The sequence below is a fragment of the Phalangium opilio genome, unplaced genomic scaffold, assembly GCF_054372755.1.
Source record: "Phalangium opilio isolate 3A_F unplaced genomic scaffold, DU_Popi_V2 ptg000810l_1, whole genome shotgun sequence".
NCBI lineage: Eukaryota > Metazoa > Arthropoda > Arachnida > Opiliones > Phalangiidae > Phalangium > Phalangium opilio.
The window spans coordinates 84,761-105,434 of NW_028324253.1; the positions used below are offsets into that span (position 1 = coordinate 84,761).

The 20,674-nt window shown below is 45.7% G+C and overlaps 47 non-coding genes across 47 annotated transcripts; all 47 read left to right on the forward strand.

The window, feature by feature from the left end:
* Nucleotides 1-43: 43 nt before the first annotated feature.
* On the forward strand, nt 44-115 carry TRNAE-UUC (transfer RNA glutamic acid (anticodon UUC)). Its single transcript has one exon. It is a non-coding gene; the product is annotated as a tRNA-Glu (tRNA).
* Nucleotides 116-180: 65 nt separating this feature from the next.
* On the forward strand, nt 181-252 carry TRNAE-UUC (transfer RNA glutamic acid (anticodon UUC)). The gene has a single exon. It is a non-coding gene; the product is annotated as a tRNA-Glu (tRNA).
* A 202-nt stretch (nt 253-454) lies between these two features.
* Nucleotides 455-526, forward strand: TRNAE-UUC (transfer RNA glutamic acid (anticodon UUC)). The gene has a single exon. It is a non-coding gene; the product is annotated as a tRNA-Glu (tRNA).
* Nucleotides 527-1,002: 476 nt separating this feature from the next.
* TRNAE-UUC (transfer RNA glutamic acid (anticodon UUC)) lies at nt 1,003-1,074 on the forward strand. Its single transcript has one exon. It is a non-coding gene; the product is annotated as a tRNA-Glu (tRNA).
* A 339-nt stretch (nt 1,075-1,413) lies between these two features.
* TRNAE-UUC (transfer RNA glutamic acid (anticodon UUC)) lies at nt 1,414-1,485 on the forward strand. The gene has a single exon. It is a non-coding gene; the product is annotated as a tRNA-Glu (tRNA).
* A 202-nt stretch (nt 1,486-1,687) lies between these two features.
* On the forward strand, nt 1,688-1,759 carry TRNAE-UUC (transfer RNA glutamic acid (anticodon UUC)). Its single transcript has one exon. It is a non-coding gene; the product is annotated as a tRNA-Glu (tRNA).
* A 65-nt stretch (nt 1,760-1,824) lies between these two features.
* On the forward strand, nt 1,825-1,896 carry TRNAE-UUC (transfer RNA glutamic acid (anticodon UUC)). Its single transcript has one exon. It is a non-coding gene; the product is annotated as a tRNA-Glu (tRNA).
* Nucleotides 1,897-2,814: 918 nt separating this feature from the next.
* Nucleotides 2,815-2,932, forward strand: TRNAS-CGA (transfer RNA serine (anticodon CGA)). The gene is made up of 2 exons: nt 2,815-2,852; nt 2,887-2,932. It is a non-coding gene; the product is annotated as a tRNA-Ser (tRNA).
* Nucleotides 2,933-2,997: 65 nt separating this feature from the next.
* TRNAL-CAA (transfer RNA leucine (anticodon CAA)) lies at nt 2,998-3,119 on the forward strand. Its single transcript has 2 exons — nt 2,998-3,035; nt 3,074-3,119. It is a non-coding gene; the product is annotated as a tRNA-Leu (tRNA).
* Nucleotides 3,120-3,185: 66 nt separating this feature from the next.
* Nucleotides 3,186-3,303, forward strand: TRNAS-CGA (transfer RNA serine (anticodon CGA)). The gene is made up of 2 exons: nt 3,186-3,223; nt 3,267-3,303. It is a non-coding gene; the product is annotated as a tRNA-Ser (tRNA).
* A 630-nt stretch (nt 3,304-3,933) lies between these two features.
* On the forward strand, nt 3,934-4,051 carry TRNAS-CGA (transfer RNA serine (anticodon CGA)). The gene is made up of 2 exons: nt 3,934-3,971; nt 4,006-4,051. It is a non-coding gene; the product is annotated as a tRNA-Ser (tRNA).
* Nucleotides 4,052-5,241: 1,190 nt separating this feature from the next.
* On the forward strand, nt 5,242-5,359 carry TRNAS-CGA (transfer RNA serine (anticodon CGA)). The gene is made up of 2 exons: nt 5,242-5,279; nt 5,314-5,359. It is a non-coding gene; the product is annotated as a tRNA-Ser (tRNA).
* Nucleotides 5,360-6,545: 1,186 nt separating this feature from the next.
* TRNAL-CAA (transfer RNA leucine (anticodon CAA)) lies at nt 6,546-6,667 on the forward strand. The gene is made up of 2 exons: nt 6,546-6,583; nt 6,622-6,667. It is a non-coding gene; the product is annotated as a tRNA-Leu (tRNA).
* Nucleotides 6,668-6,733: 66 nt separating this feature from the next.
* On the forward strand, nt 6,734-6,851 carry TRNAS-CGA (transfer RNA serine (anticodon CGA)). Its single transcript has 2 exons — nt 6,734-6,771; nt 6,806-6,851. It is a non-coding gene; the product is annotated as a tRNA-Ser (tRNA).
* Nucleotides 6,852-7,101: 250 nt separating this feature from the next.
* On the forward strand, nt 7,102-7,223 carry TRNAL-CAA (transfer RNA leucine (anticodon CAA)). Its single transcript has 2 exons — nt 7,102-7,139; nt 7,178-7,223. It is a non-coding gene; the product is annotated as a tRNA-Leu (tRNA).
* An 814-nt stretch (nt 7,224-8,037) lies between these two features.
* Nucleotides 8,038-8,159, forward strand: TRNAL-CAA (transfer RNA leucine (anticodon CAA)). The gene is made up of 2 exons: nt 8,038-8,075; nt 8,114-8,159. It is a non-coding gene; the product is annotated as a tRNA-Leu (tRNA).
* Nucleotides 8,160-8,225: 66 nt separating this feature from the next.
* Nucleotides 8,226-8,343, forward strand: TRNAS-CGA (transfer RNA serine (anticodon CGA)). The gene is made up of 2 exons: nt 8,226-8,263; nt 8,298-8,343. It is a non-coding gene; the product is annotated as a tRNA-Ser (tRNA).
* A 250-nt stretch (nt 8,344-8,593) lies between these two features.
* Nucleotides 8,594-8,715, forward strand: TRNAL-CAA (transfer RNA leucine (anticodon CAA)). The gene is made up of 2 exons: nt 8,594-8,631; nt 8,670-8,715. It is a non-coding gene; the product is annotated as a tRNA-Leu (tRNA).
* A 254-nt stretch (nt 8,716-8,969) lies between these two features.
* Nucleotides 8,970-9,091, forward strand: TRNAL-CAA (transfer RNA leucine (anticodon CAA)). Its single transcript has 2 exons — nt 8,970-9,007; nt 9,046-9,091. It is a non-coding gene; the product is annotated as a tRNA-Leu (tRNA).
* Nucleotides 9,092-9,157: 66 nt separating this feature from the next.
* Nucleotides 9,158-9,275, forward strand: TRNAS-CGA (transfer RNA serine (anticodon CGA)). The gene is made up of 2 exons: nt 9,158-9,195; nt 9,230-9,275. It is a non-coding gene; the product is annotated as a tRNA-Ser (tRNA).
* A 250-nt stretch (nt 9,276-9,525) lies between these two features.
* Nucleotides 9,526-9,647, forward strand: TRNAL-CAA (transfer RNA leucine (anticodon CAA)). Its single transcript has 2 exons — nt 9,526-9,563; nt 9,602-9,647. It is a non-coding gene; the product is annotated as a tRNA-Leu (tRNA).
* A 442-nt stretch (nt 9,648-10,089) lies between these two features.
* TRNAS-CGA (transfer RNA serine (anticodon CGA)) lies at nt 10,090-10,207 on the forward strand. The gene is made up of 2 exons: nt 10,090-10,127; nt 10,162-10,207. It is a non-coding gene; the product is annotated as a tRNA-Ser (tRNA).
* A 65-nt stretch (nt 10,208-10,272) lies between these two features.
* On the forward strand, nt 10,273-10,394 carry TRNAL-CAA (transfer RNA leucine (anticodon CAA)). Its single transcript has 2 exons — nt 10,273-10,310; nt 10,349-10,394. It is a non-coding gene; the product is annotated as a tRNA-Leu (tRNA).
* A 66-nt stretch (nt 10,395-10,460) lies between these two features.
* On the forward strand, nt 10,461-10,578 carry TRNAS-CGA (transfer RNA serine (anticodon CGA)). The gene is made up of 2 exons: nt 10,461-10,498; nt 10,524-10,578. It is a non-coding gene; the product is annotated as a tRNA-Ser (tRNA).
* Nucleotides 10,579-11,208: 630 nt separating this feature from the next.
* Nucleotides 11,209-11,326, forward strand: TRNAS-CGA (transfer RNA serine (anticodon CGA)). The gene is made up of 2 exons: nt 11,209-11,246; nt 11,281-11,326. It is a non-coding gene; the product is annotated as a tRNA-Ser (tRNA).
* A 621-nt stretch (nt 11,327-11,947) lies between these two features.
* TRNAL-CAA (transfer RNA leucine (anticodon CAA)) lies at nt 11,948-12,069 on the forward strand. Its single transcript has 2 exons — nt 11,948-11,985; nt 12,024-12,069. It is a non-coding gene; the product is annotated as a tRNA-Leu (tRNA).
* Nucleotides 12,070-12,323: 254 nt separating this feature from the next.
* TRNAL-CAA (transfer RNA leucine (anticodon CAA)) lies at nt 12,324-12,445 on the forward strand. Its single transcript has 2 exons — nt 12,324-12,361; nt 12,400-12,445. It is a non-coding gene; the product is annotated as a tRNA-Leu (tRNA).
* A 441-nt stretch (nt 12,446-12,886) lies between these two features.
* On the forward strand, nt 12,887-13,008 carry TRNAL-CAA (transfer RNA leucine (anticodon CAA)). Its single transcript has 2 exons — nt 12,887-12,924; nt 12,963-13,008. It is a non-coding gene; the product is annotated as a tRNA-Leu (tRNA).
* Nucleotides 13,009-13,074: 66 nt separating this feature from the next.
* TRNAS-CGA (transfer RNA serine (anticodon CGA)) lies at nt 13,075-13,192 on the forward strand. Its single transcript has 2 exons — nt 13,075-13,112; nt 13,147-13,192. It is a non-coding gene; the product is annotated as a tRNA-Ser (tRNA).
* A 65-nt stretch (nt 13,193-13,257) lies between these two features.
* On the forward strand, nt 13,258-13,379 carry TRNAL-CAA (transfer RNA leucine (anticodon CAA)). Its single transcript has 2 exons — nt 13,258-13,295; nt 13,334-13,379. It is a non-coding gene; the product is annotated as a tRNA-Leu (tRNA).
* Nucleotides 13,380-14,005: 626 nt separating this feature from the next.
* TRNAL-CAA (transfer RNA leucine (anticodon CAA)) lies at nt 14,006-14,127 on the forward strand. Its single transcript has 2 exons — nt 14,006-14,043; nt 14,082-14,127. It is a non-coding gene; the product is annotated as a tRNA-Leu (tRNA).
* A 66-nt stretch (nt 14,128-14,193) lies between these two features.
* TRNAS-CGA (transfer RNA serine (anticodon CGA)) lies at nt 14,194-14,311 on the forward strand. Its single transcript has 2 exons — nt 14,194-14,231; nt 14,266-14,311. It is a non-coding gene; the product is annotated as a tRNA-Ser (tRNA).
* A 250-nt stretch (nt 14,312-14,561) lies between these two features.
* Nucleotides 14,562-14,683, forward strand: TRNAL-CAA (transfer RNA leucine (anticodon CAA)). Its single transcript has 2 exons — nt 14,562-14,599; nt 14,638-14,683. It is a non-coding gene; the product is annotated as a tRNA-Leu (tRNA).
* Nucleotides 14,684-15,125: 442 nt separating this feature from the next.
* Nucleotides 15,126-15,243, forward strand: TRNAS-UGA (transfer RNA serine (anticodon UGA)). The gene is made up of 2 exons: nt 15,126-15,163; nt 15,198-15,243. It is a non-coding gene; the product is annotated as a tRNA-Ser (tRNA).
* Nucleotides 15,244-15,493: 250 nt separating this feature from the next.
* Nucleotides 15,494-15,615, forward strand: TRNAL-CAA (transfer RNA leucine (anticodon CAA)). The gene is made up of 2 exons: nt 15,494-15,531; nt 15,570-15,615. It is a non-coding gene; the product is annotated as a tRNA-Leu (tRNA).
* Nucleotides 15,616-15,865: 250 nt separating this feature from the next.
* TRNAL-CAA (transfer RNA leucine (anticodon CAA)) lies at nt 15,866-15,987 on the forward strand. The gene is made up of 2 exons: nt 15,866-15,903; nt 15,942-15,987. It is a non-coding gene; the product is annotated as a tRNA-Leu (tRNA).
* Nucleotides 15,988-16,429: 442 nt separating this feature from the next.
* Nucleotides 16,430-16,547, forward strand: TRNAS-CGA (transfer RNA serine (anticodon CGA)). The gene is made up of 2 exons: nt 16,430-16,467; nt 16,502-16,547. It is a non-coding gene; the product is annotated as a tRNA-Ser (tRNA).
* Nucleotides 16,548-16,612: 65 nt separating this feature from the next.
* TRNAL-CAA (transfer RNA leucine (anticodon CAA)) lies at nt 16,613-16,734 on the forward strand. The gene is made up of 2 exons: nt 16,613-16,650; nt 16,689-16,734. It is a non-coding gene; the product is annotated as a tRNA-Leu (tRNA).
* Nucleotides 16,735-16,800: 66 nt separating this feature from the next.
* TRNAS-CGA (transfer RNA serine (anticodon CGA)) lies at nt 16,801-16,918 on the forward strand. Its single transcript has 2 exons — nt 16,801-16,838; nt 16,864-16,918. It is a non-coding gene; the product is annotated as a tRNA-Ser (tRNA).
* Nucleotides 16,919-17,548: 630 nt separating this feature from the next.
* Nucleotides 17,549-17,666, forward strand: TRNAS-CGA (transfer RNA serine (anticodon CGA)). Its single transcript has 2 exons — nt 17,549-17,586; nt 17,621-17,666. It is a non-coding gene; the product is annotated as a tRNA-Ser (tRNA).
* A 621-nt stretch (nt 17,667-18,287) lies between these two features.
* Nucleotides 18,288-18,409, forward strand: TRNAL-CAA (transfer RNA leucine (anticodon CAA)). The gene is made up of 2 exons: nt 18,288-18,325; nt 18,364-18,409. It is a non-coding gene; the product is annotated as a tRNA-Leu (tRNA).
* Nucleotides 18,410-18,850: 441 nt separating this feature from the next.
* TRNAL-CAA (transfer RNA leucine (anticodon CAA)) lies at nt 18,851-18,972 on the forward strand. The gene is made up of 2 exons: nt 18,851-18,888; nt 18,927-18,972. It is a non-coding gene; the product is annotated as a tRNA-Leu (tRNA).
* A 66-nt stretch (nt 18,973-19,038) lies between these two features.
* TRNAS-CGA (transfer RNA serine (anticodon CGA)) lies at nt 19,039-19,156 on the forward strand. Its single transcript has 2 exons — nt 19,039-19,076; nt 19,111-19,156. It is a non-coding gene; the product is annotated as a tRNA-Ser (tRNA).
* A 65-nt stretch (nt 19,157-19,221) lies between these two features.
* TRNAL-CAA (transfer RNA leucine (anticodon CAA)) lies at nt 19,222-19,343 on the forward strand. The gene is made up of 2 exons: nt 19,222-19,259; nt 19,298-19,343. It is a non-coding gene; the product is annotated as a tRNA-Leu (tRNA).
* A 626-nt stretch (nt 19,344-19,969) lies between these two features.
* On the forward strand, nt 19,970-20,091 carry TRNAL-CAA (transfer RNA leucine (anticodon CAA)). The gene is made up of 2 exons: nt 19,970-20,007; nt 20,046-20,091. It is a non-coding gene; the product is annotated as a tRNA-Leu (tRNA).
* A 66-nt stretch (nt 20,092-20,157) lies between these two features.
* TRNAS-CGA (transfer RNA serine (anticodon CGA)) lies at nt 20,158-20,275 on the forward strand. The gene is made up of 2 exons: nt 20,158-20,195; nt 20,230-20,275. It is a non-coding gene; the product is annotated as a tRNA-Ser (tRNA).
* A 250-nt stretch (nt 20,276-20,525) lies between these two features.
* Nucleotides 20,526-20,647, forward strand: TRNAL-CAA (transfer RNA leucine (anticodon CAA)). Its single transcript has 2 exons — nt 20,526-20,563; nt 20,602-20,647. It is a non-coding gene; the product is annotated as a tRNA-Leu (tRNA).
* Nucleotides 20,648-20,674: the final 27 nt, after the last annotated feature.

The window sequence follows — 20,674 nt, forward strand, 5'->3', positions numbered from 1 at the left end:
TAATCACCGATACTAGGAGCTCGATTGTGAAAAACCAAACTGGTCCGATATGGTCTAGTGGCTAGGATATCTGGCTTTCACCCAGAAGGCCCGGGTTCAATTCCCGGTATCGGAGGTCAGTTTTCTAAAAATTTTATTAATCAACGATTCTAGGAGTTCAATTGTGAAACACCAAACGGATCCGATATGGTCTAGTGGCTAGGATATCTGGCTTTCACCCAGAAGGCCCGGGTTCAATTCCCGGTATCGGAGGTCAGTTTTCTAAAAATTTTATTAATCAACGATTCTAGGAGTTCAATTGTGAAAAACCAAACGGATCCGATATGGTGTAGTGGCTAGGATATCTGGCTTTTTCCCAGAAGGCCCGGGTCCAATTCCCGGTATCGGAGGTCAGTTTTCTAAAAAATTTATTAATCAACGATTCTAGGAGTTCAATTGTGAAAAACCAAACAGATCCGATATGGTCTAGTGGCTAGGATATCTGGCTTTCACCCAGAAGGCCCGGGTTCAATTCCCGGTATCGGAGGTCAGTTTTCTAAAAATTTAATTAATCACCGATACTAGGAGCTCGATTGTGAAAAACCAAACGGATCCGATATGGTCTAGTGGCTAGAATATATGGCTTTCACCCAGAAGGCCCGGGTTCAATTCTCGGTATCGGAGGTCAGTTTTCTAAAAATTTTATTAATCAACGATTCTAGGAGTTCAATTGTGAAAAACCAAACGGATCTGGTATGGTGTAGTGGCTAGGATATCTGGCTTTCACCCAAAAGACCCGGGTTCAATTCCCGGTATCGGAGGTCAGTTTTCTAAAAAATTTATTAATCACCGATACTAGGAGCTCAATTGTGAAAAACTAAACGGATCCGATATGGTCTAGTGGCTAGGATATCTGGCTTTCACCCAGAAGGCCCTGGTTCAATTCCCAGTATCGGAGGTCAGTTTTCTAAAAATTTTATTAATCAACGATACAAGGAGCTCGATTATGAAAAACCAAACGGGTCCGATATGGTCTAGTGGCTAGGATATCTGGCTTTCACCCAGAAGGCCCGGGTTCAATTCCCGGTGTCGGAGGTCAGTTTTCTAAAAATTTTATTAATCAAGGATTCTAGGAGTTCAATTGTGAAAAACCAAACGGATCCGATATGGTCTAGTGGCTAGGATATCTGGCTTTCACCCAGAAGGCCTGGGGTTAATTCCCGGTATCGGAGGTCAGTTTTCTAAAAATTTTACTAATCAACGATTCTAGGAGTTCAATTGTGAAAAACCACACCTTTGCGATATGGTCTAGTGGCTAGAATATATGGCTTTCACCCAGAAGGCCCGGGTTCAATTCCCGGTATCGGAGGTCAGTTTTCTAAAAATGTTATTAATCAACGATTCTAGGAGTTCAATTGTGAAACACCAAACGGATCCGATATGGTCTAGTGGCTAGGATATCTGGCTTTCACCCAGAAGGCCCGGGTTCAATTCCCGGTATCGGAGGTCAGTTTTCTAAAAATTTTATTAATCAAGGATTCTAGGAGTTCAATTGTGAAAAACCACACCTTTGCGATATGGTCTAGTGGCTAGAATATATGGCTTTCACCCAGAAGGCCCGGGTTCAATTCCCGGTATCGGAGGTCAGTTTTCTAAAAATGTTATTAATCAACGATTCTAGGAGTTCAATTGTGAAACACCAAACGGATCCGATATGGTCTAGTGGCTAGGATATCTGGCTTTCACCCAGAAGGCCCGGGTTCAATTCCCGGTATCGGAGGTCAGTTTTCTAAAAATTTTATTAATCAACGATTCTAGGAGTTCAATTGTGAAAAACCAGACGGATCCGATATGGTCTAGTGGCTAGGATATCTGGCTTTCAGCCAGGAGGCCCGGGTTCAATTCCCGGTATCGGAGGTCAGTTTTCTAAAAATTTTATTAATCAACGATACAAGAAGCTCGATTGTGAAAAACCAAACGGGTGCGATATGGTCTAGTGGCTAGGATATCTGGCTTTCACCCAGAAGGCCCGGGTTCAGTTCCCGGTATCGGAGGTCAGTTTTCTAAAAATTTTATTAATCACCGATACTAGGAGCTCGATTGTGAAAAACCAAACGGGTCCGATAAAAACAAACGATATGTGTGAGGTTTATCAATTGACTGAAGTTACAGATATTGAAATTTTTTTCTATTTCTTTTTACCCACTCAATCCTTAATCAATATTTAATTCAATCAACTGATTTTACTGTTAATCGATCTAGTCCCTCTAAATTAATTGAAAAAACTACATATCTACGCTTTTTCAAGAACAATAAATTTCATGATAAAATGTTTTCGAAAATGTAATTGTTCTTGAAAAAGCGTAGATATGTAATTTTTCAATTAATTTAGAGGGACTAGATCGATTAACAGTAAAATCAGTTGATTGAATTAAATATTGATTAAGGATTGAGTGGGTAAAAAGAAATAGAAAAAAATTTCATTATCTGTAACTTCAGTCAATTGATAAACCTCACACATATCGTTTGTTTTTTCGGCCTTGGTCCAAACCAAGACGTTTTTATATAATCACTTCTGACACGAAATGTTTTATGAAAAAAAATGAAAGAGGTGTAATTTTAAAGCGTCCAAATTTCACACCACCACGTCAGGATGGCCGAGCGGTCTAAGGCGCCAGACTCAAGGGGCTTAGCTTCCTTCGTTCACGATGTGAATCTGTGTATTCTGTTCCTCGTTTGAGGGCCTGGGTTCGAATCCCACTTCTGACACGAAATGTTTTATGAAAATAGCTGGATTAGATGTCGTTTTAAAACGTCCAAATTGCACAAAACCACGTCGGGATGGCCGAGCGGTCTAAGGCGCCAGACTCGAAGGAGCTTCCTTCGTTCACGATGTGAATCTGTATATTCTGGTCCTCGTTTGAGGGCGTGGGTTCGAATATCACTTCTGACACGATATGTTTTATGAAAATAACTGGATTAGATGTCATTTTAAACGTCCAAATTCCATAAAGCCGCGTCAGGATGGCCGAGCGGTCTAAGGCGCCAGACTCAAGGGGCTTAGCTTCCTTCGTTCACGATGTGAATCTGTGTATTCTGGTCCTCGTTTGAGGGCGTGGGTTCGAATCCCACTTCTGACACGATATGTTTTATGAAAATATCTGGATTAGATGTCGCTTTAAAACGTCCAAATTGCACAAAACCACGTCGGGATGGCCGAGCGGTCTAAGGCGCCAGACTCGAAGGAGCTTCCTTCGTTCACGATGTGAATCTGTGTATTTTGCTCCTTGTTTGAGGTCGTGGGTTCGAATCCCACTTCTGACACGATATGTTTCAGGAAAATAACTGGATGAGATGTCATTTTAAAACGTCCAAATTCCATAAAACCGCGTCAGGATGGCCGAGCGGTCTAAGGCGCCAGACTCAAGGGGCTTAGCTTCCTTCGTTCACGTTGTGAATCTGTGTATTCTGGTCCTCGTTTGAGGGCGTGGATTCGAATCCCACTTCTGACACGATATGTTTTATGAAAATAGCTGGATTAGATATCGTTTTAAAACGTCCAAATTGCACAAAACCACGTCGGGATGGCCGAGCGGTCTAAGGCGCCAGACTCAAGGGGCTTAGCTTCCTTCGATCACGATGTGAATCTGTATATTCTGGTCCTCGTTTGAGGGCGTGGGTTCGAATATCACTTCTGACACGAAATGTTTCATGAAAAAAACTGAAAGAGGTGTAATTTTAAAGCGTCCAAATTTCACACCACCACGTCAGGATGGCCGAGCGGTCTAAGGCGCCAGACTCAAGGGGCTTAGCTTCCTTCGTTCACGATGTGAATCTGTGTATTCTGTTCCTCGTTTGAGGGCCTGGGTTCGAATCCCACTTCTGACACGAAATGTTTTATGAAAATAGCTGGATTAGATGTCGTTTTAAAACGTCCAAATTGCACAAAACCACGTCGGGATGGCCGAGCGGTCTAAGGCGCCAGACTCGAAGGAGCTTCCTTCGTTCACGATGTGAATCTGTATATTCTGGTCCTCGTTTGAGGGCGTGGGTTCGAATCCCACTTCTGACACGATATGTTTTATGAAAATAGCTGGATTAGATGTCGTTTTAAAACGTCCAAATTGCACAAAACCACGTCGGGATGGCCGAGCGGTCTAAGGCGCCAGACTCAAGGGGCTTAGCTTCCTTCGATCACGATGTGAATCTGTATATTCTGGTCCTCGTTTGAGGGCGTGGGTTCGAATATCACTTCTGACACGAAATGTTTCATGAAAAAAACTGAAAGAGGTGTAATTTTAAAGCGTCCAAATTTCACACCACCACGTCAGGATGGCCGAGCGGTCTAAGGCGCCAGACTCAAGGGGCTTAGCTTCCTTCGTTCACGATGTGAATCTGTGTATTCTGTTCCTCGTTTGAGGGCCTGGGTTCGAATCCCACTTCTGACACGAAATGTTTTATGAAAATAACTGGATTAGATGTCGTTTTAAAACGTCCAAATTGCACAAAACCACGTCGGGATGGCCGTGCGGTCTAAGGCGCCAGACTCGAAGGAGCTTCCTTCGTTCACGATGTGAATCTGTGTATTTTGCTCCTTGTTTGAGGTCGTGGGTTCGAATCCCACTTCTGACACGATATGTTTCAGGAAAATAACTGGATGAGATGTCATTTTAAAACGTCCAAATTCCATAGAACCGCGTCAGGATGGCCGAGCGGTCTAAGGCGCCAGACTCAAGGGGCTTAGCTTCCTTCGTTCACGTTGTGAATCTGTGTATTCTGGTCCCCGTTTGAGGGCGTGGATTCGAATCCCACTTCTGACACGATATGTTTTATGAAAATAGCTGGATTAGATGTCGTTTTAAAACGTCCAAATTGCACAAAACCACGTCGGGATGGCCGAGCGGTCTAAGGCGCCAGACTCAAGGGGCTTAGCTTCCTTCGTTCACGATGTGAATCTGTATATTCTGGTCCTCGTTTGAATGCGTGGGTTCGAATATCACTTCTGACACGAAATGTTTCATGAAAAAAACTGAAAGAGGTGTAATTTTAAAGCGTCCAAATTTCACACCACCACGTCAGGATGCCCGAGCGGTCTAAGGCGCCAGACTCAAGGGGCTTAGCTTCCTTCGTTCACGTTGTGAATCTGTGTATTCTGGTCCTCATTTGAGGGCGTGGGTTCGAATCCCACTTTTGACACGATATGTTTTATGAAAATAGCTGGATTAGATGTCGCTTTAAAACGACCAAATTGCACAAAACCACGTCGGGATGGCCGAGCGGTCTAAGGCGCCAGACTCGAAGGAGCTTCCTTCGTTCACGATGTGAATCTGTATATTCTGGTCCTCGTTTGAGGGCGTGGGTTCGAATCCCACTTCTGACACGATATGTTTTATGAAAATAGCTGGATTAGATGTCGTTTTAAAACGTCCAAATTGCACAAAACCACGTCGGGATGGCCGAGCGGTCTAACGCGCCAGACTCGAAGGAGCTTCCTTCGTTCACGATGTGAATCTGTGTATTTTGCTCCTTGTTTGAGGTCGTGGGTTCGAATCCCACTTCTGACACGATATGTTTCAGGAAAATAACTGGATGAGATGTCATTTTAAAACGTCCAAATTCCATAAAACCACGTCGGGATGGCCGAGCGGTCTAAGGCGCCAGACTCAAGGGGCTTAGCTTCCTTCGATCACGATGTGAATCTGTATATTCTGGTCCTCGTTTGAGGGCGTGGGTTCGAATATCACTTCTGACACGAAATGTTTCATGAAAAAAACTGAAAGAGGTGTAATTTTAAAGCGTCCAAATTTCACACCACCACGTCAGGATGGCCGAGCTGTCTAAGGCGCCAGACTCAAGGGGCTTAGCTTCCTTCGTTCACGATGTGAATCTGTGTATTCTGTTCCTCGTTTGAGGGCCTGGGTTCGAATCCCACTTCTGACACGAAATGTTTTATGAAAATAACTGGATTAGATGTCGTTTTAAAACGTCCAAATTGCACAAAACCACGTCGGGATGGCCGTGCGGTCTAAGGCGCCAGACTCGAAGGAGCTTCCTTCGTTCACGATGTGAATCTGTGTATTTTGCTCCTTGTTTGAGGTCGTGGGTTCGAATCCCACTTCTGACACGATATGTTTCAGGAAAATAACTGGATGAGATGTCATTTTAAAACGTCCAAATTCCATAGAACCGCGTCAGGATGGCCGAGCGGTCTAAGGCGCCAGACTCAAGGGGCTTAGCTTCCTTCGTTCACGTTGTGAATCTGTGTATTCTGGTCCTCGTTTGAGGGCGTGGATTCGAATCCCACTTCTGACACGATATGTTTTATGAAAATAGCTGGATTAGATGTCGTTTTAAAACGTCCAAATTGCACAAAACCACGTCGGGATGGCCGAGCGGTCTAAGGCGCCAGACTCAAGGGGCTTAGCTTCCTTCGTTCACGATGTGAATCTGTATATTCTGGTCCTCGTTTGAATGCGTGGGTTCGAATATCACTTCTGACACGAAATGTTTCATGAAAAAAACTGAAAGAGGTGTAATTTTAAAGCGTCCAAATTTCACACCACCACGTCAGGATGGCCGAGCGGTCTAAGGCGCCAGACTCAAGGGGCTTAGCTTCCTTCGTTCACGTTGTGAATCTGTGTATTCTGGTCCTCATTTGAGGGCGTGGGTTCGAATCCCACTTTTGACACGATATGTTTTATGAAAATAGCTGGATTAGATGTCGCTTTAAAACGACCAAATTGCACAAAACCACGTCGGGATGGCCGAGCGGTCTAAGGCGCCAGACTCGAAGGAGCTTCCTTCGTTCACGATGTGAATCTGTATATTCTGGTCCTCGTTTGAGGGCGTGGGTTCGAATCCCACTTCTGAAACGATATGTTTTATGAAAATAGCTGGATTAGATGTCGTTTTAAAACGTTCAAATTGCACAAAACCACGTCGGGATGGCCGAGCGGTCTAACGCGCCAGACTCGAAGGAGCTTCCTTCGTTCACGATGTGAATCTGTGTATTTTGCTCCTTGTTTGAGGTCGTGGGTTCGAATCCCACTTCTGACACGATATGTTTCAGGAAAATAACTGGATGAGATGTCATTTTAAAACGTCCAAATTCCATAAAACCGCGTCAGGATGGCCGAGCGGTCTAAGGCGCCAGACTCAAGGGGCTTAGCTTCCTTCGTTCACGTTGTGAATCTGTGTATTCTGGTCCTCGTTTGAGGGCGTGGGTTCGAATCCCACTTCTGACACGATATGTTTTATGAAAATAGCTGGATTAGATGTCGTTTTAAAACGTCCAAATTGCACAAAACCACGTCGGGATGGCCGAGCGGTCTAAGGCGCCAGACTCAAGGGGCTTAGCTTCCTTCGTTCACGATGTGAATCTGTGTATTCTGTTCCTCGTTTGAGGGCCTGGGTTCGAATCCCACTTCTGACACGAAATGTTTTATGAAAATAACTGGATTAGATGTCGTTTTAAAACGTCCAAATTGCACAAAACCACGTCGGGATGGCCGTGCGGTCTAAGGCGCCAGACTCGAAGGAGCTTCCTTCGTTCACGATGTGAATCTGTGTATTTTGCTCCTTGTTTGAGGTCGTGGGTTCGAATCCCACTTCTGACACGATATGTTTCAGGAAAATAACTGGATGAGATGTCATTTTAAAACGTCCAAATTCCATAGAACCGCGTCAGGATGGCCGAGCGGTCTAAGGCGCCAGACTCAAGGGGCTTAGCTTCCTTCGTTCACGTTGTGAATCTGTGTATTCTGGTCCTCGTTTGAGGGCGTGGATTCGAATCCCACTTCTGACACGATATGTTTTATGAAAATAGCTGGATTAGATGTCGTTTTAAAACGTCCAAATTGCACAAAACCACGTCGGGATGGCCGAGCGGTCTAAGGCGCCAGACTCAAGGGGCTTAGCTTCCTTCGTTCACGATGTGAATCTGTATATTCTGGTCCTCGTTTGAATGCGTGGGTTCGAATATCACTTCTGACACGAAATGTTTCATGAAAAAAACTGAAAGAGGTGTAATTTTAAAGCGTCCAAATTTCACACCACCACGTCAGGATGGCCGAGCGGTCTAAGGCGCCAGACTCAAGGGGCTTAGCTTCCTTCGTTCACGTTGTGAATCTGTGTATTCTGGTCCTCATTTGAGGGCGTGGGTTCGAATCCCACTTTTGACACGATATGTTTTATGAAAATAGCTGGATTAGATGTCGCTTTAAAACGACCAAATTGCACAAAACCACGTCGGGATGGCCGAGCGGTCTAAGGCGCCAGACTCGAAGGAGCTTCCTTCGTTCACGATGTGAATCTGTATATTCTGGTCCTCGTTTGAGGGCGTGGGTTCGAATCCCACTTCTGAAACGATATGTTTTATGAAAATAGCTGGATTAGATGTCGTTTTAAAACGTTCAAATTGCACAAAACCACGTCGGGATGGCCGAGCGGTCTAACGCGCCAGACTCGAAGGAGCTTCCTTCGTTCACGATGTGAATCTGTGTATTTTGCTCCTTGTTTGAGGTCGTGGGTTCGAATCCCACTTCTGACACGATATGTTTCAGGAAAATAACTGGATGAGATGTCATTTTAAAACGTCCAAATTCCATAAAACCGCGTCAGGATGGCCGAGCGGTCTAAGGCGCCAGACTCAAGGGGCTTAGCTTCCTTCGTTCACGTTGTGAATCTGTGTATTCTGGTCCTCGTTTGAGGGCGTGGGTTCGAATCCCACTTCTGACACGATATGTTTTATGAAAATAGCTGGATTAGATGTCGTTTTAAAACGTCCAAATTGCACAAAACCACGTCGGGATGGCCGAGCGGTCTAAGGCGCCAGACTCAAGGGGCTTAGCTTCCTTCGTTCACGATGTGAATCTGTATATTCTGGTCCTCGTTTGAATGCGTGGGTTCGAATATCACTTCTGACACGAAATGTTTCATGAAAAAAACTGAAAGAGGTGTAATTTTAAAGCGTCCAAATTTCACACCACCACGTCAGGATGGCCGAGCGGTCTAAGGCGCCAGACTCAAGGGGCTTAGCTTCCTTCGTTCACGTTGTGAATCTGTGTATTCTGGTCCTCATTTGAGGGCGTGGGTTCGAATCCCACTTTTGACACGATATGTTTTATGAAAATAGCTGGATTAGATGTCGCTTTAAAACGACCAAATTGCACAAAACCACGTCGGGATGGCCGAGCGGTCTAAGGCGCCAGACTCGAAGGAGCTTCCTTCGTTCACGATGTGAATCTGTATATTCTGGTCCTCGTTTGAGGGCGTGGGTTCGAATCCCACTTCTGACACGATATGTTTTATGAAAATAGCTGGATTAGATGTCGTTTTAAAACGTTCAAATTGCACAAAACCACGTCGGGATGGCCGAGCGGTCTAACGCGCCAGACTCGAAGGAGCTTCCTTCGTTCACGATGTGAATCTGTGTATTTTGCTCCTTGTTTGAGGTCGTGGGTTCGAATCCCACTTCTGACACGATATGTTTCAGGAAAATAACTGGATGAGATGTCATTTTAAAACGTCCAAATTCCATAAAACCGCGTCAGGATGGCCGAGCGGTCTAAGGCGCCAGACTCAAGGGGCTTAGCTTCCTTCGTTCACGTTGTGAATCTGTGTATTCTGGTCCTCGTTTGAGGGCGTGGGTTCGAATCCCACTTCTGACACGATATGTTTTATGAAAATAGCTGGATTAGATGTCGTTTTAAAACGTCCAAATTGCACAAAACCACGTCGGGATGGCCGAGCGGTCTAAGGCGCCAGACTCAAGGGGCTTAGCTTCCTTCGTTCACGATGTGAATCTGTATATTCTGGTCCTCGTTTGAGGGCGTGGGTTCGAATATCACTTCTGACACGAAATGTTTCATGAAAAAAACTGAAAGAGGTGTAATTTTAAAGCGTCCAAATTTCACACCACCACGTCAGGATGGCCGAGCGGTCTAAGGCGCCAGACTCAAGGGGCTTAACTTCCTTCGTTAACGTTGTGAATCTGTGTATTCTGGTCCTCATTTGAGGGCGCGGGTTCGAATCCCACTTTTGACACGATATGTTTTATGAAAATAGCTGGATTAGATGTCGCTTTAAAACGACCAAATTGCACAAAACCACGTCGGGATGGCCGAGCGGTTTAAGGCGCCAGACTCGAAGGAGCTTCCTTCGTTCACGATGTGAATCTGTATATTCTGGTCCTCGTTTGAGGGCGTGGGTTCGAATATCACTTCTGACACGATATGTTTTATGAAAATAACTGGATTAGATGTCATTTTAAACGTCCAAATTCCATAAAGCCGCGTCAGGATGGCCGAGCGGTCTAAGGCGCCAGACTCAAGGGGCTTAGCTTCCTTCGTTCACGATGTGAATCTGTGTATTCTGGTCCTCGTTTGAGGGCGTGGGTTCGAATCCCACTTCTGACACGATATGTTTTATGAAAATATCTGGATTAGATGTCGTTTTAAAACGTCCAAATTGCCCAAAACCACGTCGGGATGGCCGAGCGGTCTAAGGCGCCAGACTCGAAGGAGCTTCCTTCGTTCACGATGTGAATCTGTGTCTTTTGCTCCTTGTTTGAGGTCGTGGGTTCGAATCCCACTTCTGACACGATATGTTTCAGGAAAATAACTGGATGAGATGTCATTTTAAAACGTCCAAATTCCATAAAACCGCGTCAGGATGGCCGAGCGGTCTAAGGCGCCAGATTCAAGGGGCTTAGCTTCCTTCGTTCACGTTGTGAATCTGTGTATTCTGGTCCTCGTTTGAGGGCGTGGATTCGAATCCCACTTCTGACACGATATGTTTTATGAAAATAGCTGGATTAGATGTCGTTTTAAAACGTCCAAATTGCACAAAACCACGTCGGGATGGCCGAGCGGTCTAAGGCGCCAGACTCAAGGGGCTTAGCTTCCTTCGATCACGATGTGAATCTGTATATTCTGGTCCTCGTTTGAGGGCGTGGGTTCGAATATCACTTCTGACACGAAATGTTTCATGAAAAAAACTGAAAGAGGTGTAATTTTAAAGCGTCCAAATTTCACACCACCACGTCAGGATGGCCGAGCGGTCTAAGGCGCCAGACTCAAGGGGCTTAGCTTCCTTCGTTCACGATGTGAATCTGTGTATTCTGTTCCTCGTTTGAGGGCCTGGGTTCGAATCCCACTTCTGACACGAAATGTTTTATGAAAATAACTGGATTAGATGTCGCTTTAAAACGACCAAATTGCACAAAACCACGTCGGGATGGCCGAGCGGTCTAAGGCGCCAGACTCGAAGGAGCTTCCTTCGTTCACGATGTGAATCTGTATATTCTGGTCCTCGTTTGAGGGCGTGGGTTCGAATCCCACTTCTGACACGATATGTTTTATGAAAATAGCTGGATTAGATGTCGTTTTAAAACGTCCAAATTGCACAAAACCACGTCGGGATGGCCGAGCGGTCTAACGCGCCAGACTCGAAGGAGCTTCCTTCGTTCACGATGTGAATCTGTGTATTTTGCTCCTTGTTTGAGATCGTGGGTTCGAATCCCACTTCTGACACGATATGTTTTATGAAAATAACTGGATTAGATGTCGTTTTAAAACGTCCAAATTTCACACCCACACGTCAGGATGGCCAAGCGGTCTAAGGCGCCAGACTCGAAGGAGCTTCCTTCGTTCACGATGTGAATCTGTGTATTCTGTTCTTCGTTTGAGGGCGTGGGTTCGAATATCACTTCTGACACGAAATGTTTTATGAAAAAAACTGAAAGAGGTGTAATTTTAAAGCGTCCAAATTTCACACCAACACGTCAGGATGGCCGAGCGGTCTAAGGTGCCAGACTCAAGGGGCTTAGCTTCCTTCGTTCAAGATGTGAATCTGTGTATTCTGCTCCTCGTTTGAGGGCGTGGGTTCGAATCCAACTTCTGACAAGATATGTTTTATGAAAATAACTTTATTAGATGTCATTTAAAACGTCCAAATTCCATAAAACCTCGTCAGGATGGCCGAGCGGTCTAAGGCGCCAGACTCAAGGGGCTTAGCTTCCTTCGTTCACGATGTGAATCTGTGTATTCTGGTCCTCGTTTGAGGGCGTGGGTTCGAATCCCACTTCTGACACGATATGTTTTAGGAAAATAACTGGATGAGATGTCATTTTAAAACGTCCAAATTCCATAAAACCGCGTCAGGATGGCCGAGCTGTCTAAGGCGCCAGACTCAAGGGGCTTAGCTTCCTTCGTTCACGTTGTGAATCTGTGTATTCTGGTCCTCGTTTGAGGGCGTGGGTTCGAATCCCACTTCTGACACGATATGTTTTAGGAAAATAACTGGATGAGATGTCGTTTTAAAACGTCCAAATTGCACAAAACCACGTCGGGATGGCCGAGCGGTCTAAGGCGCCAGACTCAAGGGGCTTAGGTTCCTTCGTTCACGATGTGAATCTGTATATTCTGGTCCTCGTTTGAGGGCGTGGGTTCGAATCCCACTTCTGACACGATATGTTTTAGGAAAATAACTGGATGAGATGTCATTTTAAAACGTCCAAATTCCATAAAACCGCGTCAGGATGGCCGAGCTGTCTAAGGCGCCAGACTCAAGGGCTTAGCTTCCTTCGTTCACGTTGTGAATCTGTGTATTCTGGTCCTCGTTTGAGGGCGTGGGTTCGAATCCCACTTCTGACACGATATGTTTTATGAAAATAGCTGGATTAGATGTCGTTTTAAAACGTCCAAATTGCACAAAACCACGTCGGGATGGCCGAGCGGTCTAAGGCGCCAGACTCAAGGGGCTTAGCTTCCTTCGTTCACGATGTGAATCTGTATATTCTGGTCCTCGTTTGAGGGCGTGGGTTCGAATATCACTTCTGACACGAAATGTTTCATGAAAAAAACTGAAAGAGGTGTAATTTTAGAGCGTCCAAATTTCACACCACCACGTCAGGATGGCCGAGCGGTCTAAGGCGCCAGACTCAAGGGGCTTAACTTCTTTCGTTCACGTTGTGAATCTGTGTATTCTGGTCCTCATTTGAGGGCGTGGGTTCGAATCCCACTTTTGACACGATATGTTTTATGAAAATAGCTGGATTAGATGTCGCTTTAAAACGACCAAATTGCACAAAACCACGTCGGGATGGCCGAGCGGTCTAAGGCGCCAGACTCGAAGGAGCTTCCTTCGTTCACGATGTGAATCTGTATATTCTGGTCCTCGTTTGAGGGCGTGGGTTCGAATATCACTTCTGACACGATATGTTTTATGAAAATAACTGGATTAGATGTCATTTTAAACGTCCAAATTCCATAAAGCCGCGTCAGGATGGCCGAGCGGTCTAAGGCGCCAGACTCAAGGGGCTTAGCTTCCTTCGTTCACGATGTGAATCTGTGTATTCTGGTCCTCGTTTGAGGGCGTGGGTTCGAATCCCACTTCTGACACGATATGTTTTATGAAAATATCTGGATTAGATGTCGTTTTAAAACATCCAAATTGCACAAAACCACGTCGGGATGGCCGTGCGGTCTAAGGCGCCAGACTCGAAGGAGCTTCCTTCGTTCACGATGTGAATCTGTGTATTTTGCTCCTTGTTTGAGGTCGTGGGTTCGAATCCCACTTCTGACACGATATGTTTCAGGAAAATAACTGGATGAGATGTCATTTTAAAACGTCCAAATTCCATAGAACCGCGTCAGGATGGCCGAGCGGTCTAAGGCGCCAGACTCAAGGGGCTTAGCTTCCTTCGTTCACGTTGTGAATCTGTGTATTCTGGTCCTCGTTTGAGGGCGTGGATTCGAATCCCACTTCTGACACGATATGTTTTATGAAAATAGCTGGATTAGATGTCGTTTTAAAACGTCCAAATTGCACAAAACCACGTCGGGATGGCCGAGCGGTCTAAGGCGCCAGACTCAAGGGGCTTAGCTTCCTTCGTTCACGATGTGAATCTGTATATTCTTGTCCTCGTTTGAATGCGTGGGTTCGAATATCACTTCTGACACGAAATGTTTCATGAAAAAAACTGAAAGAGGTGTAATTTTAAAGCGTCCAAATTTCACACCACCACGTCAGGATGGCCGAGCGGTCTAAGGCGCCAGACTCAAGGGGCTTAGCTTCCTTCGTTCACGTTGTGAATCTGTGTATTCTGGTCCTCATTTGAGGGCGTGGGTTCGAATCCCACTTTTGACACGATATGTTTTATGAAAATAGCTGGATTAGATGTCGCTTTAAAACGACCAAATTGCACAAAACCACGTCGGGATGGCCGAGCGGTCTAAGGCGCCAGACTCGAAGGAGCTTCCTTCGTTCACGATGTGAATCTGTATATTCTGGTCCTCGTTTGAGGGCGTGGGTTCGAATCCCACTTCTGACACGATATGTTTTATGAAAATAGCTGGATTAGATGTCGTTTTAAAACGTCCAAATTGCACAAAACCACGTCGGGATGGCCGAGCGGTCTAACGCGCCAGACTCGAAGGAGCTTCCTTCGTTCACGATGTGAATCTGTGTATTTTGCTCCTTGTTTGAGGTCGTGGGTTCGAATCCCACTTCTGACACGATATGTTTCAGGAAAATAACTGGATGAGATGTCATTTTAAAACGTCCAAATTCCATAAAACGGCGTCAGGATGGCCGAGCGGTCTAAGGCGCCAGACTCAAGGGGCTTAGCTTCCTTCGTTCACGTTGTGAATCTGTGTATTCTGGTCCTCGTTTGAGGGCGTGGGTTCGAATCCCACTTCTGACACGATATGTTTTATGAAAATAGCTGGATTAGATGTCGTTTTAAAACGTCCAAATTGCACAAAACCACGTCGGGATGGCCGAGCGGTCTAAGGCGCCAGACTCAAGGGGCTTAGCTTCCTTCGTTCACGATGTGAATCTGTATATTCTGGTCCTCGTTTGAGGGCGTGGGTTCGAATATCACTTCTGACACGAAATGTTTCATGAAAAAAACTGAAAGAGGTGTAATTTTAAAGCGTCCAAATTTCACACCACCACGTCAGGATGGCCGAGCGGTCTAAGGCGCCAGACTCAAGGGGCTTAACTTCCTTCGTTCACGTTGTGAATCTGTGTATTCTGGTCCTCATTTGAGGGCGCGGGTTCGAATCCCACTTTTGACACGATATGTTTTATGAAAATAGCTGGATTAGATGTCGCTTTAAAACGACCAAATTGCACAAAACCACGTCGGGATGGCCGAGCGGTCTAAGGCGCCAGACTTGAAGGAGCTTCCTTCGTTCACGATATGAATCTGTATATTCTGGTCCTCGTTTGAGGGCGTGGGTTCGAATCCCACTTCTGACACGATATGTTTTATGAAAATAGCTGGATTAGATGTCGTTTTAAAACGTCCAAATTGCACAAAACCACGTCGGGATGGCCGAGCGGTCTAACGCGCCAGACTCGAAGGAGCTTCCTTCGTTCACGATGTGAATCTGTGTATTTTGCTCCTTGTTTGAGATCGTGGGTTCGAATCCCACTTCTGACACGATATGTTTTATGAAAATAGCTGGATTAGATGTCGTTTTAAAACGTCCAAATTGCACAAAACCACGTCGGGATGGCCGAGCGGTCTAAGGCGCCAGACTCAAGGGGCTTAGCTTCCTTCGTTCACGTTGTGAATCTGTGTATTCTGGTCCTCATTTGAGGGCGTGGGTTCGAATCCCACTTCTGACACGATATGTTTTATGAAAATAGCTGGATTAGATGTCGTTTTAAAACGTTCAAATTGCACAAAACCACGTCGGGATGGCCGAGCGGTCTAACGCGCCAGACTCGAAGGAGCTTCCTTCGTTCACGATGTGAATCTGTGTATTTTGCTCCTTGTTTGAGGTCGTGGGTTCGAATCCCACTTCTGACACGATATGTTTCAGGAAAATAACTGGATGAGATGTCATTTTAAAACGTCCAAATTCCATAAAACCGCGTCAGGATGGCCGAGCGGTCTAAGGCGCCAGACTCAAGGGGCTTAGCTTCCTTCGTTCACGTTGTGAATCTGTGTATTCTGGTCCTCGTTTGAGGGCGTGGGTTCGAATCCCACTTCTGACACGATATGTTTTATGAAAATAGCTGGATTAGATGTCGTTTTAAAACGTCCAAATTGCACAAAACCACGTCGGGATGGCCGAGCGGTCTAAGGCGCCAGACTCAAGGGGCTTAGCTTCCTTCGTTCACGATGTGAATCTGTATATTCTGGTCCTCGTTTGAGGGCGTGGGTTCGAATATCACTTCTGACACGAAATGTTTCATGAAAAAAACTGAAAGAGGTGTAATTTTAAAGCGTCCAAATTTCACACCACCACGTCAGGATGGCCGAGCGGTCTAAGGCGCCAGACTCAAGGGGCTTAACTTCCTTCGTTAACGTTGTGAATCTGTGTATTCTGGTCCTCATTTGAGGGCGCGGGTTCGAATCCCACTTTTGACACGATATGTTTTATGAAAATAGCTGGATTAGATGTCGCTTTAAAACGACCAAATTGCACAAAACCACGTCGGGATGGCCGAGCGGTTTAAGGCGCCAGACTCGAAGGAGCTTCCTTCGTTCACGATGTGAATCTGTATATTCTGGTCCTCGTTTGAGGGCGTGGGTTCGAATATCACTTCTGACACGATATGTTTTATGAAAATAACTGGATTAGATGTCATTTTAAACGTCCAAATTCCATAAAGCCGCGTCAGGATGGCCGAGCGGTCTAAGGCGCCAGACTCAAGGGGCTTAGCTTCCTTCGTTCACGATGTGAATCTGTGTATTCTGGTCCTCGTTTGAGGGCGTGGGTTCGAATCCCACTTCTGACACGATATGTTTTATGAAAATATCTGGATTAGATGTCGTTTTAAAACGTCCAAATTGCCCAAAACCACGTCGGGATGGCCGAGCGGTCTAAGGCGCCAGACTCGAAGGAGCTTCCTTCGTTCACGATGTGAATCTGTGTCTTTTGCTCCTTGTTTGAGGTCGTGGGTTCGAATCCCACTTCTGACACGATATGTTTCAGGAAAATAACTGGATGAGATGTCATTTTAAAACGTCCAAATTCCATAAAACCGCGTCAGGATGGCCGAGCGGTCTAAGGCGCCAGACTCAAGGGGCTTAGCTTCCTTCGTTCACGTTGTGAATCTGTGTATTCTGGTCCTCGTTTGAGGGCGTGGATTCGAATCCCACTTCTGACACGATATGTTTTATGAAAATAGCTGGATTAGATGTCGTTTTAAAACGTCCAAATTGCACAAAACCACGTCGGGATGGCCGAGCGGTCTAAGGCGCCAGACTCAAGGGGCTTAGCTTCCTTCGATCACGATGTGAATCTGTATATTCTGGTCCTCGTTTGAGGGCGTGGGTTCGAATATCACTTCTGACACGAAATGTTTCATGAAAAAAACTGAAAGAGGTGTAATTTTAAAGCGTCCAAATTTCACACCACCACGTCAGGATGGCCGAGCGGTCTAAGGCGCCAGACTCAAGGGGCTTAGCTTCCTTCGTTCACGATGTGAATCTGTGTATTCTGTTCCTCGTTTGAGGGCCTGGGTTCGAATCCCACTTCTGACACGAAATGTTTTATGAAAATAACTGGATTAGATGTCGCTTTAAAACGACCAAATTGCACAAAACCACGTCGGGATGGCCGAGCGGTCTAAGGCGCCAGACTCGAAGGAGCTTCCTTCGTTCACGATGTGAATCTGTATATTCTGGTCCTCGTTTGAGGGCGTGGGTTCGAATCCCACTTCTGACACGATATGTTTTATGAAAATAGCTGGATTAGATGTCGTTTTAAAACGTCCAAATTGCACAAAACCACGTCGGGATGGCCGAGCGGTCTAACGTGCCAGACTCGAAGGAGCTTCCTTCGTTCACGATGTGAATCTGTGTATTTTGCTCCTTGTTTGAGATCGTGGGTTCGAATCCCACTTCTGACACGATATGTTTTATGAAAATAACTGGATTAGATGTCGTTTTAAAACGTCCAAATTTCACACCCACACGTCAGGATGGCCAAGCGGTCTAAGGCGCCAGACTCGAAGGAGCTTCCTTCGTTCACGATGTGAATCTGTGTATTCTGTTCTTCGTTTGAGGGCGTGGGTTCGAATATCACTTCTGACACGAAATGTTTTATGAAAAAAACTGAAAGAGGTGTAATTTTAAAGCGTCCAAATTTCACACCAACACGTCAGGATGGCCGAGCGGTCTAAGGTGCCAGACTCAAGGGGCTTAGCTTCCTTCGTTCAAGATGTGAATCTGTGTATTCTGCTCCTCGTTTGAGGGCGTGGGTTCGAATCCAACTTCTGACAAGATATGTTTTATGAAAATAACTTTATTAGATGTCATTTAAAACGTCCAAATTCCATAAAACCTCGTCAGGATGGCCGAGCGGTCTAAGGCGCCAGACTCAAGGGGCTTAGCTTCCTTCGTTCACGATGTGAATCTGTGTATTCTGGTCCTCGTTTGAGGGCGTGGGTTCGAATCCCACTTCTGACACGATATGTTTTAGGAAAATAACTGGATGAGATGTCATTTTAAAACGTCCAAATTCCATAAAACCGCGTCAGGATGGCCGAGCTGTCTAAGGCGCCAGACTCAAGGGCTTAGCTTCCTTCGTTCACGTTGTGAATCTGTGTATTCTGGTCCTCGTTTGAGGGCGTGGGTTCGAATCCCACTTCTGACACGATATGTTTTATGAAAATAGCTGGATTAGATGTCGTTTTAAAACGTCCAAATTGCACAAAACCACGTCGGGATGGCCGAGCGGTCTAAGGCGCCAGACTCAAGGGGCTTAGCTTCCTTCGTTCACGATGTGAATCTGTATATTCTGGTCCTCGTTTGAGGGCGTGGGTTCGAATATCACTTCTGACACGAAATGTTTCATGAAAAAAACTGAAAGAGGTGTAATTTTAAAGCGTCCAAATTTCACACCACCACGTCAGGATGGCCGAGCGGTCTAAGGCGCCAGACTCAAGGGGCTTAACTTCTTTCGTTCACGTTGTGAATCTGTGTATTCTGGTCCTCATTTGAGGGCGTGGGTTCGAATCCCACTTTTGACACGATATGTTTTATGAAAATAGCTGGATTAGATGTCGCTTTAAAACGACCAAATTGCACAAAACCACGTCGGGATGGCCGAGCGGTCTAAGGCGCCAGACTCGAAGGAGCTTCCTTCGTTCACGATGTGAATCTGTATATTCTGGTCCTCGTTTGAGGGCGTGGGTTCGAATATCACTTCTGACACGATATGTTTTATGAAAATAACTGGATTAGATGTCATTTTAAACGTCCAAATTCCATAAATCCGCGTCAGGATGGCCGAGCGGTCTAAGGCGCCAGACTCAAGGGGCTTAGCTTCCTTCGTTCACGATGTGAATCTGTGTATTCTGGTCCTCGTTTGAGGGCGTGGGTTCGAATCCCACTTCTGACACGATATGTTTTATGAAAATATCTGGATTAGATGTCGTTTTAAAACGTCCAAATTGCACAAAACCACGTCGGGATGGCCGTGCGGTCTAAGGCGCCAGACTCGAAGGAGCTTCCTTCGTTCACGATGTGAATCTGTGTATTTTGCTCCTTGTTTGAGGTCGTGGGTTCGAATCCCACTTCTGACACGATATGTTTCAGGAAAATAACTGGATGAGATGTCATTTTAAAACGTCCAAATTCCATAGAACCGCGTCAGGATGGCCGAGCGGTCTAAGGCGCCAGACTCAAGGGGCTTAGCTTCCTTCGTTCACGTTGTGAATCTGTGTATTCTGGTCCTCGTTTGAGGGCGTGGATTCGAATCCCACTTCTGACACGATATGTTTTATGAAAATAGCTGGATTAGATGTCGTTTTAAAACGTCCAAATTGCACAAAACCACGTCGGGATGGCCGAGCGGTCTAAGGCGCCAGACTCAAGGGGCTTAGCTTCCTTCGTTCACGATGTGAATCTGTATATTCTTGTCCTCGTTTGAATGCGTGGGTTCGAATATCACTTCTGACACGAAATGTTTCATGAAAAAAACTGAAAGAGGTGTAATTTTAAAGCGTCCAAATTTCACACCACCACGTCAGGATGGCCGAGCGGTCTAAGGCGCCAGACTCAAGGGGCTTAGCTTCCTTCGTTCACGTTGTGAATCTGTGTATTCTGGTCCTCATTTGAGGGCGTGGGTTCGAATCCCACTTTTGACACGATATGTTTTATGAAAATAGCTGGATTAGATGTCGCTTTAAAACGACCAAATTGCACAAAACCACGTCGGGATGGCCGAGCGGTCTAAGGCGCCAGACTCGAAGGAGCTTCCTTCGTTCACGATGTGAATCTGTATATTCTGGTCCTCGTTTGAGGGCGTGGGTTCGAATCCCACTTCTGACACGATATGTTTTATGAAAATAGCTGGATTAGATGTCGTTTTAAAACGTCCAAATTGCACAAAACCACGTCGGGATGGCCGAGCGGTCTAACGCGCCAGACTCGAAGGAGCTTCCTTCGTTCACGATGTGAATCTGTGTATTTTGCTCCTTGTTTGAGGTCGTGGGTTCGAATCCCACTTCTGACACGATATGTTTCAGGAAAATAACTGGATGAGATGTCATTTTAAAACGTCCAAATTCCATAAAACGGCGTCAGGATGGCCGAGCGGTCTAAGGCGCCAGACTCAAGGGGCTTAGCTTCCTTCGTTCACGTTGTGAATCTGTGTATTCTGGTCCTCGTTTGAGGGCGTGGGTTCGAATCCCACTTCTGACACGATATGTTTTATGAAAATAGCTGGAT